Here is a 13,773-nt window from a genome sequence, read left to right as displayed (position 1 = left end):
AGAAACTTCAGGCTTTTCAAAATTACATGCCCAAATCTCAATCTTAAATTATTGAGGAGACCCTGGCTACTGAAAAATATGTATTTTTACTTCTAGCAGTTATAGAATAATGAGCTAAACCTCTCTATAGTGAAGAAGAATGGTGGAAGAAACACAGAAGTATTTAATAAAGGAAATTTTAATCTGATTCCTATTCAGTGTCAATGCTTGCTGATTTGATTTTATGAATCAGAGTATTGATGGAGGAAAAAGTACCCCTTAGAAAGTGTTACTTACTGGAATTTTATTAATTTTTTTATAGAAAACCTTAAATACAATCTATGGATTTAACAGGAACCTGTTCTTGCCCTTTCATGTGAGATAATGATAAACTCTAAGTCTTTCCTTTGTACTAGAAGCTCTTAATCTGAGGTCTGTGGGTCAAAACTTTTGACCACAGTCCTATGTGATGGTAACTGTACCTCTTGAGGAAAGGCTTCTCCACTGAGTGAAATTCAGCCTTGTTCAGAGGAAAGATGTAAGACTACTTAAGACATTGAATATTGCCCAATAAATTTATTCCATAAAAATTCAGCATTTTATGCAAAAGTTTTGAAAGGGATGAGCTTTTTGTATTGTCAGTTTTTCACTATAAGCCTAGGAACTTTTCTGCTGCCCATTTCAAAGGAAAATTAGAGTATGGTAGTAGGTAGCAGTCCTGAGAAATATTTTTACCTGAGAAAGTATCTAAAGAAATGTAAGAAAAGATGAACAAGAATTATTTTGGCCAGAAAAACACCTTTTAAAATAACATTTGATATATTTAGTTAGCTCTATAAAGGATGGGAGGAGGCTGATTTTTTGGTAAAGATTTTCGCTGGAGAATTTCTAAGTTGAGAGCTTTCTGGCCTGATTAGATGCAGCTTAGAGCTCTCTAAACAGAAAGTAATGTCTTGAAACATACATTTTCTAAAAGATTATTGAAAGTCTGTTTTTACTTCAGCATGAGAATAAGCATTTCACAACTCCTAAAGTTTTTCCAAAATTGATTTGCAGTTTCCTGGTTGCTGCTCTTGGAGCATTGCTCACCTGTGCTCTTGGCAGCATGGCGAGGAGCAAGGCACTCGCATCCTTCAACTCAGTTCTAATTTTAAACATTTTTATAACTAGGGTAAAATGCCAGGTTTTATGACAAATTGTTGAACTGCAAGTGCAGTAATGGGAGTACTGTTAAAGCACACAAGTTTTCAGAGTATTTCATAACTGAGTCTTCATCCATATTATGGTAAACATGGGAGAAACTGTATAGAAAGCATGCTCTGGAAAAGATGGCAAGTCTCTGACTTCAGTAGGGCTAGGATTTCATTCTGAGTCTGGCTTTCTGTACCAGTATGAAACTTTGTTGTCACATAACGCAATTGTCATATGACCTTGCATAATTCAAAACTTGTGCATATGCACAGTTCTTCCAAGCAGCAAAGAACATGCCTTGCCCTTGGAAAAGCAATGAGATCTGACCCATAAGATCTGAGACCCTATGGACAGGGCAAGGAATGAGGTTTTGTTTAGAGTTCTCATTACAGTTGCTTGAGATTTAGATATCAGAACTGGTCAGTCTTCTGACACAGCCCTTCCTTGTGGGTCTGCCTGCTCAAGCCCATGTCTCTCGGTAATTCTCAGCTGCACACACAGCAGCTCTGTTGTAGTTGGAGGGGTAAGTTATCATCTTGCATACGTCTGTCTCCAGGGTCATATGTCCAAAAGAATTGTGGCACCATATCTCAAATCCATCCCAGCCCCTTGTGCTCCTGTGGACTACAGGAGAGCTGGGTGAACTCTGTGAACTATATGCAACTAGAATCTAGCCTGGCAAATTCCCTACTCTCTGCTCTGAGAAGAGGCAGGATGGCAGGATTATGCCTTCCTCGCCTGGCAGGAACAAGCTCTAGATGACCCCCCTCTTTCACTAAGGCCAAATACAAAATAGTTTCAGGGCTCTGATCTATGTACTGTGTCCAGAAGATTCCTTCCTCACTGGCCAGATACAGTTCTTGGTCAGGCAGCTGCACTTTCATAAGTCGCCGAACAGGAATGGAGCCGCCCATTCTGAAAGACCTGGAATTAAACCATCAGCCATATGAATGGAAGAAGCGGTTGCTTGCTGTAGGCAGACTGTCTTGGTATTCTGTTCTTTGCTGTGGCTTCTCAATGGCTATAAGGCTGATGTTGACAACAGTTAAGTTGAGTGATAATTATGGTTGCATGAAAAAGCATGGACACATGCTTCTTACATGGGATGATTAGCAGCAAGGGGAAAATTTCAAGATGAAGGAAAATTACATGGAAATCTGAAGTGTATAAGCAGTCCATTAGCTAAGCTGGTTTTTGAGCTTGGAGACAAGACTGGTTCTTAGCCTTGAGTGCTGAAATAGCAATCCTGCATTTGGGTCAAAACATTGCATTGAAGCTACAACAAAGATGAGCAACTCTTCCAACATATGTGTGTGTGGTGGTAGAGGGGGAAATGAGTGGAGGGAAATGAGTGGTGCATTTCACTGGTCCCTGTGCGGTTTTCTGCAATGACTGTTTGATACTCTGAGTGCATTCCTGTTGGGGCCTGGCAGAAGTGTGAGTAGTAACTAGAATGGATGTGGTGAGGGAGAGCTTAGGTCCAGCAGTACAGTCCAGCATGGCAACCTGGGGCTTCTTGGCAGAGTACTGTATTTTCTTCTCAAACACAGTGTTCTTCAGAGGTGAATGATCTGAAGGGTTCCTGGGGTTTCCCAGGCATAAGGCTCAGCTCTGCCAGCAAGGCAGAAGGGTATCACAAATCAGAATCACTTGGTAACCTGGGCCCCCTCAAGTAATAATTTTGCATTTGTTTTTAATAAATCACATTTATATATCTAAGAAGAAAGCATGCAGACCATACCTAAAGAATGGGCAACTGGGAAGGAAGCAGCAACCATACAAAGGATCTAGGAGCTAAACAGGAATGAATAAGCAGTGTCCCATGGTCTCTACTTCAGGCAGTGTAGGTAATTTAATCAGATGTTTGGGAATGCTCTCTGGAATTGCATCAAATACTAAAGTTGTATTCCATTTTGCTGTGAAAGGAAGAGGTGTTTTAGGGAGCACTCTTCTTTACATGGCTTAGATTCCTAGAGGCTGCAGAAGCCTGGATTCTCCTAAACAGGGACAGCTGTAAACAAACAGATCCTGGGTGGTTCTGGGAACTCAATAGGCTGTGCTTAGACCTGATCCTGCAATAGCACTATGTCCAGAGGCCTCAGCACATGCATCTCCTCCCTACCTCTGCAGTGGTGGCCGAATTAGCTCACTGCAGGGTCTGGGAGGGGTAAGAAGCTTCACTCATCTAGTGTCGGTATCAATTCCTGTGCATCACTGCAGTTCCTTCAGTTTAGCTAGTCTATATATAGCTCTTTCCCACAGCTTACTCTTCTTGGATATCTCTAGACTACCAACATATTTTCACCTCCCACTAGCAAGTGCATTGTCCATTTGCAAGTGGATTGACCCTTTGGTGGAAAACTTTCTATTCTTGTTTTTCAGCACAAGGCTTTCCCCAGTGCTACAACCAAGGAGAATTTAAATGTTCTTGATCCCATATTGCCTTCTGGGATCAAGGGTATGCTGTCTGGTCAACTATTCTTGCAGCAAACAAGGCTGATATGAATTTTACAGTTAAAGCAACAAGAATCAGAAAACTAGGAAGCACCATGGAAGGGAGGAAGCAGAAAATCTCTTTACACCTGGCCTCTTGAGACAGTAGTAGGCAGAGCACCTGTATTTGGCAATAGCAAGACTCCTAACCAGGTGCTCTGAATCTCTCCCTGGAGAAGCTGCTCTCCCCTGACTGTACAGGGAGCCTGGCCTCTGGATGGAAGCATCTAAGATGGAAGCCTAAATACTGTTGCTGGGTCTTTGCTTGTTGACTGCTAGATAGGCTTAAGTAGAGTGAATTGTTACCTTCTCTTTGTCTCCCTTTTCCATCAAAAGAAACCTCACATAGGTTGCAGCTATTCTTTTAATAGGACAGAATGGCATGAAGCAACTCAATATGCGTATGTGCTAAAGACCGGTGCTGATCATCTAGCTCCATGAGGTTTGTTAGTGGTAATATTGCACCTGCATTGCTTTGCTATTCTTCTAAGAATAAAGCTGGTTTAAATAAAAGGTGCAAATGAAATTTTTGCAAAGCTGACTTTGAACTTGGGAGGCCCAAGAGCTCTAGCTGTAAGTGCAATCACAGCTAGCTACAGCTGTGCACCAGATGGAGACAAAAGGATAGCAGAGGTCGACCAACTATCTTGAGGTTACTGGAGCCAGCTGTGTTCTCCCACTGTGGATTAGGTGTTCCCACTTAGGGTTTGTCTCCACCACAGAGAAAGTGTGGGCCTACTCGGCGTGAGTGGGTGTTGTCTACCCACAGCTCCTGGGTTGGAACTGGAACTGTATCAGGTTGCACTTTTGATCTAATTCGTGCTGTACCTGCATGTGCTTGCTTATTCCATATGTTCAGTCACAGTGTATTGTGGACGAGCTTGTTTGGCCTTTCTCAGCTTCTGTGGGAATGCATTTTTAACAGCCATCTTGGTTAAATTAATTGCCAGCAACAAGGCCTATTGGTTGTTACACGTCACTTTACAGAGAAAGGAGAGAGATGCAGTTCATGAGACAGAGTGGAAAAAATATTGACAGCAGTATTTTTTGCTAATGAGTCCAGGCTGAATGCATATGTAGCAGAGGAGACAATCAATGCAGACTTCAAGCTGGGTGCTGATTCTGCAGCAAGTCCTCAAGCCCTGAGTGCAGAGGTTGCTGTACCATGCAAATATGGCATGATCAGCGTGCCATATTTCATGGGTTCAGAACTTCTGTCATAAAAGTGACCTGCATGAGGATCTATCTTAGCTGGAATTGGTAAATTAGTTGCTAGTGCTGGTATGGTGGTGCAGTTATAGTGATGTTCAAGAGTATTGCTGTTGTACGTGTTCAGGTGGTGCAGGCTGCAGTTATTTCAGGGACTTCCCAAAGGACTCCTGAAATGTGTGGGGGCTGTCAGTGGCACATCTGGGCCCAGAACTGCCATCCTCTGCTGATGCACATGAATGTGTATAATGGGATGTGACATTAAAGCATGTTTGAGAGCCTGCATTTCTAAATGTTGTTGATTGATTGGGTTACAACCTCACCAGCTTGTAACAGGTAATAACATTTTGTGGCTTTTATCAACTATTATTTTTCTACCGTTCCCCATTTCTCTGGTCCAGAAAACTATTCCTAGAGGTGGGAGCAGGGGCAGAAAAAAAGGTTTAATGTTGCACTGGGCTGGTACAGAATCACAGTGGAATGAGCATTTGGCCATCACAAGGCAGAGGGGCACTATGTTCATGGCTGCATTTTAAAATTAACTATTTCACAACCAAGTTCAACACTCAAATTCATGATCCTTTGTAATGGAAGATGGAAGAACAGGAAAATAAACCAGTAGAGTTCCAGGAATTCAAAGAGTTGATAGATAGGATCACATAGGAGGCAAAGGAAGAGGATGCAATGTGAATTCATTATTACTTACAGAAATGATATTAAAGACACAAATAAAAACTAATTCAGTGCTCAGGAAAGGTAAGCATAAGTCAGGCAGGCTGAATCCTTACTACTGTCTCCTCATTTACATCGAAGTGGAAACTAGGACAATATATTAAGGGTATTAGAAAAGAACAGCATGAATCACAGAATGATTGAGGTTGGAAGGGACCTCTGGAGATCATCTAGTCCAAACCCCCAGCTCAAGCAGGGTCACCTAGAGCACGTTGCCCAGGACTGTGTTCAGATGGCTTTTAAATATCTTCAAGGATGGAGATTAAACAACCTCTCTGGGCAGCCTGTTCCAGTGCTCAGTCACACTCACAGTAAAAAAAAGTTTTTCCTCATATTCAGATGGAACTTCCCATGTTTCAGTTTGTGCCCGTTGCCTCTTGTCCTATCGCTGGGCACCACTGAGAAGAGTCTGGCCCCATCCTCTTGAAACCCTCCCTTAAGGTATTTGTATACATTGATAAGATCCCCCCTAGGTCTTCTCTTCTCCAGGCTCAACAGTCCTAGCTCTCTCAGCCTTTCCTCATAAGAGAGATGCTCCAGGCCCTTAATTAATCATCTTAGCGGCCCTTCACTGGACTTGCTCCAGTAGCTCCATGTCTCTCTTGTACTGCGGGGCCCAGAACTGGATGCAGTACTCCAGATGTGGCCTCACCAGGGCTGAGTAGAGGGGGAGGGATCACATCCTTCAACCTGCTGGCAATGCTCTTCCTAATACAGCCCTGGATACTATTGGTCCTCTTTGCCTTTTTGTTCTTTAAGAACATTGCTGCCTCATGGTCAACTTGTCCACCAGCACTCCCAGGTCCTTCTCCGCAGAGCTGCTTTCCAGCAGGTCAACCCCCAACCTGTCCTGCTGCATGGGGTTATTCCTCCCTGGGTGCAGGACCCTGCACTTGCCTTTGTTGAACTTCATGAGGTTCCTCTCCGCCCACCTCTCCAGCCTGTCCAGGTCCCTCTGAATGGCAGCACAGCCCTCTGGTGTATTGGCCACTCCTCCCAGTTTTGTATTGTCAGCAAACTTGCTGAGGGTGCACTCTGTTCCTTCATCCAGGTCATTGATGAAGTTGAACAAGACTGGACCCAGTACTGACCCCTGGGGGACACCGCAAGCTACAGGCCTCCAACTACACTCTGCGCTGCTGATCACAACTCTCTGAGCTCTACCATTCAGCCAGTTCTCAATCCACCTCACTGTCCACTCATCCAGCCCACACTTCCTCAGCTTACCTATGAAGATGTTATGCGAGACAGTGTCGAAAGCCTTGCTGAAGTCAAGGTGGACAACATCCACTGCTCTCCCCTCATCTACCCAGCCAGTCATTCCATCATAGAAGGCTATCAGGTTGGTTAAGCATGATTTCCCCTTCGTGAATCCATGCTGACTACTCCTGATCACCTTCTTGTCCTTCATGTGCTTGGAAATGGTGTCTATGATGAGCTGCTCCATCACCTTTCCAGGGATGGAGGTGAGGTTGACTGGTCCCCAAGACAGGGCTCTCTGCTTTCTGGCTGGGCGGTTTTAAAAGCTGAATTAGATGCAGCTCCTGCAGTGGCAAACGATCACTGTGCTATGTGAACTTCAAAAGAAAAATAAGAGATAGAAAAATGATATAATCTAGAGGACCATAAGTCCAGTAAAAACACAGAAATATATTTGGAGTAGAAAGCTTCTGTTTGTGGTGTTCTAAACAAGAGCTGGACAAGTCCCAGATTAGAACCAGGATGCAGTTAAAGCAGCTGTAGTAGATGGCCTGACCCCAGGAATGCATCTAGCCTCAGGGCTAGCCTTGGAAATAGCAGGGGATGCACTAGACCCTCTAATAAGGGAGGCCAGAGTGGGCTGGGGGAGAATGGACATAGCGAACAAAAGGTAACCATCAGGAAAAGGAGCAACCTTTGCTAATGCAACTCCCCACTACCTTTCCTTGGGGAAGGGCAGAAAAGGATGGTGGCTAGGTAAAGAGGAGTGTCAAAATAACATATCTCCTCAGGGAGCTTTAGAAAATAACCCACGAATGAAGCAGCAGCAGGACCAGATGAGCTCTCATATGGAAATGGCCTCAGAGGTTTGCAAAGGATACAGGATGTATCCTAGTGTCCTAGTGGATTGCTTGCTAGAGATTTGTATGAAAAATAATAAGGAGAGCTCAGTGCCTCTATTGCATAAGTTGTGGAACAGGGAGGCCCATCACCTGCTGTCCCAGGGCTCGTGGACCAAAGGGGTGGCCTGCAGGTAAGGTGAAGTCACAAGATGACATGGAAATCAGAGCCCCAGGATGCTTCTGGATGCTGGTGCACCCGTCAACATAATCCAGGGCACCTGGCTACCAAACCATTAGATGGGGGTATGAGAACTGTTAAGCTTGACTCATACTGCGTGCACACACTGAACTCTAAAGAAATTGGACCTACTGAAGTACATACTGGGTTCTAGAGTGGAACTAGAACATTTTGTGTACACCCTAATGCCAACAGTCTACCACAAAAAAAAAAGAGTAAAGCCTTCTGAGTGTAGTCTTTTCCAAGAAAATGGACTGATATTGGACTTAGCAAACCAATATCTGCAGATTTGGGGAAGGTTAGGTGAAGGGCAAGCAGAAATCTGAAGAGTACATTGCTAAGCAGGCTTAAAGGCTCCTGAAATCCTTGAGCCACCAAAGACGACAAAGGGAAACAAGCTTTTCTCATCCTAGTCCCCAACTAAAATAGTATGTGGGCATATTTGGGCTGAAGTGTTAATAATGCATCCTGAACCTCTGCCACAGAGAAAGGCAAAATACCCTTGGCCATGGAGGAAAGCCTGGAGACCACCCTCAGAGGCTTATTAGAGCAAGGTGTAATTGTGCGAAGGAATTGAACAAATGCCACATGCCTGTAGTGCTCCCGTTTGGCACATCCTGAAAGCAGACAACAAAACTCACCAGCTAACATTTTTTATTTATTAATTACATTATTTTACTTAATTTGTTAGGTACTAAATAATTTGTATTGATATTATTTTTAATAATAATTTTGAGCATTAAACACTGCTATGTTAAACAGCACCTGTTGTAGCAAAAATGCCAGTGATCATAACCACCATAGTGGCAGGGGACACAGTGGTTCAGTGTAATAAATTTAGCAAGTGCGTTATTTGCCATACCACTAGTAAAAAAAATGTTAGTACAAGTTTCCCTTTCCGTTCAAGGGACAGCAGTACTGCTTTATGCAAGTTCCGCAAGGATTTCACAATGCTCCAACTATACATCTGGATGTGGGAAAATTTCAGAAGCTGATTAAGCCCATTTTATTTTATACAGAGATGATATAGTGATCCACAGCCTCACTCAAATAGAGGCTAAAAAAAAAGATAACAACAAATTTTAGCTGTAATTACAGAAACAGCATTCAAAGTAAATAGGGAAAAAACTTAACTCATATAGAACAAATTAAAATACCTGGAGGGAGATTTGGACAGGAAGGCCAACTTCAGAGGGGCTCTCTTAGAGCCAGGCTCACAGCTCTCACAGACCTGCAATGGTCCATGAGGCCTGTCTGAACCGGGTTGGTCTGTCCTGCATTAACCTTTGAACTACCTCCCCTCATCCCCTCCCAGCCCCCAAACCTGGACTTCTTCGCAGATATCCCCATCGGCATTTTGGCAATGGATAAAACCTTGCCTCCCAGTTGAATGTTATATTGCTGTACCAGTGGGGGCAGCACATGTGCTAACATGGTGAATATGGGTGCAAATGTTGGTGAATGAGGTTAGCCGGGGGTGTATCTTGCAACTCTCTCTAGTCATCCTCACTGGGAGGACAGCAGCAGACAAAGAAATTATTACAGGCATGTCTTGATATGTTAGCTAACCCAATCCCCTTGCAGAAGGATGAAATTCAAGACTATTGCCATGACCCCTTGCAGCATGAATAGGAAAGCTCTGCTTTTATTTGAAGCTTGTTCTTATTCTACATTCATGTTAAAGAATGGTGAGGAAGGTGGTTGTTATAGGATGTTATAGGTCCTTTTCCTAAGTTATTATGTTCATTTCTTCTTCCCCTGTTCCTCAGTTTCTCCCTTTTTAAAACCCTTAATCCAACGCTGGCAAATAGTGAAGTCCCGCCTGTTTCCAGATGGAGCCCAAGCTGGTGTCATTCACACCTTTCTCAGAAGGTACCTCTGGTAACTGTACCTCGTTTTGTATCTGTTGGCTGCAACAGTTAGCAGAATTACATTGAGGAAAAGAAAAGGAATTAGGAAGATAAAATGAAGTCCTTCATATTTAAAGCTATTCAATAAGGTCCTCAAAAGAGTGGAGAGTCCTATCAATCTCAGGAGAAAAAAATTAAGGTCATAATTTAAATCAGGACAGACAAACCACAGTAGAGCCCGTATAGATGTCGATTCAGAAAACAAATGGTTTAAATTCAGTCTAGCTTAATGAATTCTCACGGGTTAAACTATAAAGCTGCATACATCATTTTCTTATTTTCTCTCTCTTCTCAATTTCAAATACATACAACCAGAGGCACATTTGCTAGATCTGAAACAATTTTTTTGGTTCCTGTCCCGCATCTCAGTCATGAAATTCTTCCCAGCTAAAATTTCAGCAGGGGCTGGCAAAAACTTTACCCAGCTAGTATCTCATTCCTAACACAGGGAAAGCTGGTAAAGAGAGACTGTAGCATTTGTACCAGCTGGAACAGCAACCAACAGAACCGCAATGCTTAAACCGCTACAAACCTACAGAGCTCTCCAGCAGCAACACAGGCTTCCTCCCCTGCCTGGGGTGACCTGGTGCATCCTGACACTGTACTGGATGCTATTCTGAGCACTGCTTTTACTTGAAGTCTGTTAAAGAATGGTGAGGAAGGTGGTTATTAACATTACAGATATCTGGGGGGAGCGGACTTTTGTTTAGGAGATTTGAATCTGCCCTGGTTCGTTCCTGAGCCTCTCGTAGGTGAAGCATATGGATAGCAGGACTAGCTCAGTCGAACTACCGCGCCAAGACATTCTCACAAAACCCTAACGGGCAAAGAGTGCACTGGTCCAGTTTTAGATGTTGCTTTTTTCAGATTTGTAATAGGACCACAAATCAGGCGGGAAGTAATGTAAATTGGAAACAGGAATGTCATTTTCACATCTCACACACATGAAGCAGCCGGGGCAGAGAAGGGACCAGATGGCAAGCTTTGAAAATTAGGTGTGGAGATGGGAAAACCTGCAGGGGATTAAGGGAGAAGAGAGACCTTTGCAGCTGGTTTGCTTTTCCCTGCCTTTGTTTCAAAGGTTACAGAAACTTTCTCTCTGTCCCTCTTTCTCTCTCCCCACCTTTCTCGCCTTCCTGCAAGTGAATTCATTAGATTCCTTAATCTACCCAGTTTTACATTCGTTAGAGAAGGATGTCTCTTATTTTTTCTTGTTCTTTCTTTCTGATTCTTTTTTTCTTCCCATTCTTTTTTTCTGTTTCTGTTTGCACTCTCTCTTACTAGTTTTCTTCTCTCTTCTATTTTTTGTCCTGCATAGATCCAGATTTTAAAAATCTGTATGGACATAATACAGCAGTATAGCTGTGCAGACATAATATATCAGTACAGCTTGTCGTAGACTCTTCAGCTTCCCCAGAGGTTCTTGTTGTCAGTAGATAACGGTCTGATTGACTGGGGTCATTTGGACTCAGTGACCTACCTGCTAAGTAGTAATTAGTCATTTTTCAGATATGATAGCTGTGATTGCTGGAACCTTTGCTGTAGGCCAGCTCTGTGCTATGGATAAAGATGTGTGTCAAGGTGCTGTACCTTAGTAAATAAGAATGAATTGTATCTAAGATTCAGTGCTGGTCAGTAAAAACTGATGCTTTCCTCCTCTCCTGTGTTTTTCCCGCATATAGTCCATGAATAAAAATGCAAACATTCTGGGATGAGCCTTATTCAAGCCATGCCAATTTCATTAAAAAAAAAAAGATCAAATAAGAGGTATATTACATTACAAGATGTTTTATAAACATGGAGGTAAGGTTGATACGTCCTTTGTAAATAACATGTGTAAGGTTCATAAGATCTTGACTTTGATCCCTCCTAAAAGCTATTAAAATTGCACATTTTTCATTTTTCTGAACTGCAGGATTTAAAGGTTGTGGCGTAGGCAAACTCATCTACTTTTTAAGCATGAGCAAGCGGTTAATAGCAAACAGTTTCCAGGCTGCTCTTTGGGGTATAGCCCTCCGTTGGTGCCCGGCTCTGGCTTCGGCGCAGCCCTGAGTGGGTCTAGCGCCACGGACTTGGCCTTTTGCCTTTTCCGTTCTATTTAGAACTGTAGGAGAAAACTCTCAGCTGAGCTCAAATTTTGTGACATGCCTCAGTTCTCTGGCCACTGCAACGGGAGTAGAAAGTTCGCTGTTTTCTCTACGACACCTATAACTAATTGACAGGAGTCACTTTTAAACGTTGCCTATTTTTCTTTGAATAACTGGACTGGGACTGAGGGTACCTAATGAAGCCCCTAACTGTAGCAGTCTCCTTTGAAAATTCCAGACTGTTAAATAATACTTCTGCAAATGTCTTGTTTTGTTAATTTGCCTGTACTTGTGATAGGAACCACCCAGGAGACACCACGGATACTGAGGTGATGCTGTTTCCTTATCCAGAGAAACTGAAAAATACATAAAGGTCAGAAGGCAGATAATATGTAAGTATATAGAACATGCTACCGGGCTAGTGCCTCATCTAGTTAGACACCCACCACCAGGCAGGAGAAATTTCCTGGTAACCTAGTGAGAGGACTTAGTTCCTGAAGCAGAAGAGTTCAGTCCTCTTCCAAATTTCTGTCCTCTTTCTGGTAAATACAAATATTCTGGTTAGCCGTAAAAATCTCTAGTCCATTTCTGAACCTTGTTAAGCTCTTGATTTCAATTTTACCTTGTGACTATGAGTTTCAAAATTTTTTTTATCAAGGTAATACTTTTTTACTTGTTTCAAATTTGTTGCCTTTCCATTTCTAGGATTTTTCCTTTTTCTTGTATTAAGTAGATACACATATCCTGACTTTCACAATAGTAGGCACAATCTATATATGCCTGTCATGTTTCTATCTCTTCTTTTACTTAAATTCTTGTTGGAATTCAATAATTAATAAGCATAGCTGTATCACTATAATTTATGTAACAAACATGAAAAGGACATCTCAAGACTAAACTTGTGGAAAACTTCACTATTTTCATCTTTTTAATGATTTGTTGGGCTAAACACTTACATTTCTTTGAACACAAAGAAAGTATTTTTAGTCACAAATATTTTTTTGCCAATGGTTCCATGTTTCCATGAAATCTTAATAAATAAAGCTTTGTTTAGGATTGTATTGAAAGAAATAGCATCGTTCAAATTGTGGAGAATACAACCCAGTTAAAGAAGGATTGAAAATGGAGGCCATTTAGCTTTGGCTCAACTTGAAAATCAAGTTTCTTGTTTGGAACCATTCTGCCAATAAATCAGAATACTTTCATCATTATAGAAACCTCATGCAGACTTTTTCATACTATTTAAAAAGTCTGCCCATTAGAAGAAAAGATGTCAGTGTTTGAAGAACCAGTCTCTTTGGAAATCTTTCATAAAAAAAAAAGGAATTATTTCTTCAAATCCCCCAAAATGATTTGAGCATACTTTTAAGCATAAAAGAAAAATTATCCAGAAACTCCATGCAGTTTTCTGTGATTTTACAGAGAAGACACCCAAACTTTACAGCTCCTAGTGGCAGTATGAAACTATGGGGCAGACAGACAATTTTTTTTATAGTAATATTTGTGATCGATTATACCATTCTGTTTGCATATATAAATATTGGAAGTAAATGTATACACCAGAGTTGATTCATGCTTGTTTTTCCTTGATAGGCTATTAGAAACTTGTTTTCAGCCTGACAGGTTAGGGCAGAGTGGTTTCTCATCTCTTTGCTTTGAAGACCCCTTAACAGGCATTTGAACTTAAGAGCGTAAGACATCACAGACCACTTAAGAGTGGGACAAAACTTCACTAGGAATAACAAGAAAGGAGTTTCAAATGAGTGTTGCAGGTGTGATCCACTGTATCAAAAAACTTCAAGACAGAACGGCTGTCTGCCTTACTGACCCATGCTCTCTGAAATGCTCTCATTCCTGTTTCTGACTTCCTCTTACTGTATTTAGAGTTTACT

This window comes from Apteryx mantelli, chromosome 18 (assembly GCF_036417845.1).
Source record: "Apteryx mantelli isolate bAptMan1 chromosome 18, bAptMan1.hap1, whole genome shotgun sequence".
Taxonomy (NCBI): domain Eukaryota; kingdom Metazoa; phylum Chordata; class Aves; order Apterygiformes; family Apterygidae; genus Apteryx; species Apteryx mantelli.
This window is presented reverse-complemented; position numbering follows the sequence as displayed.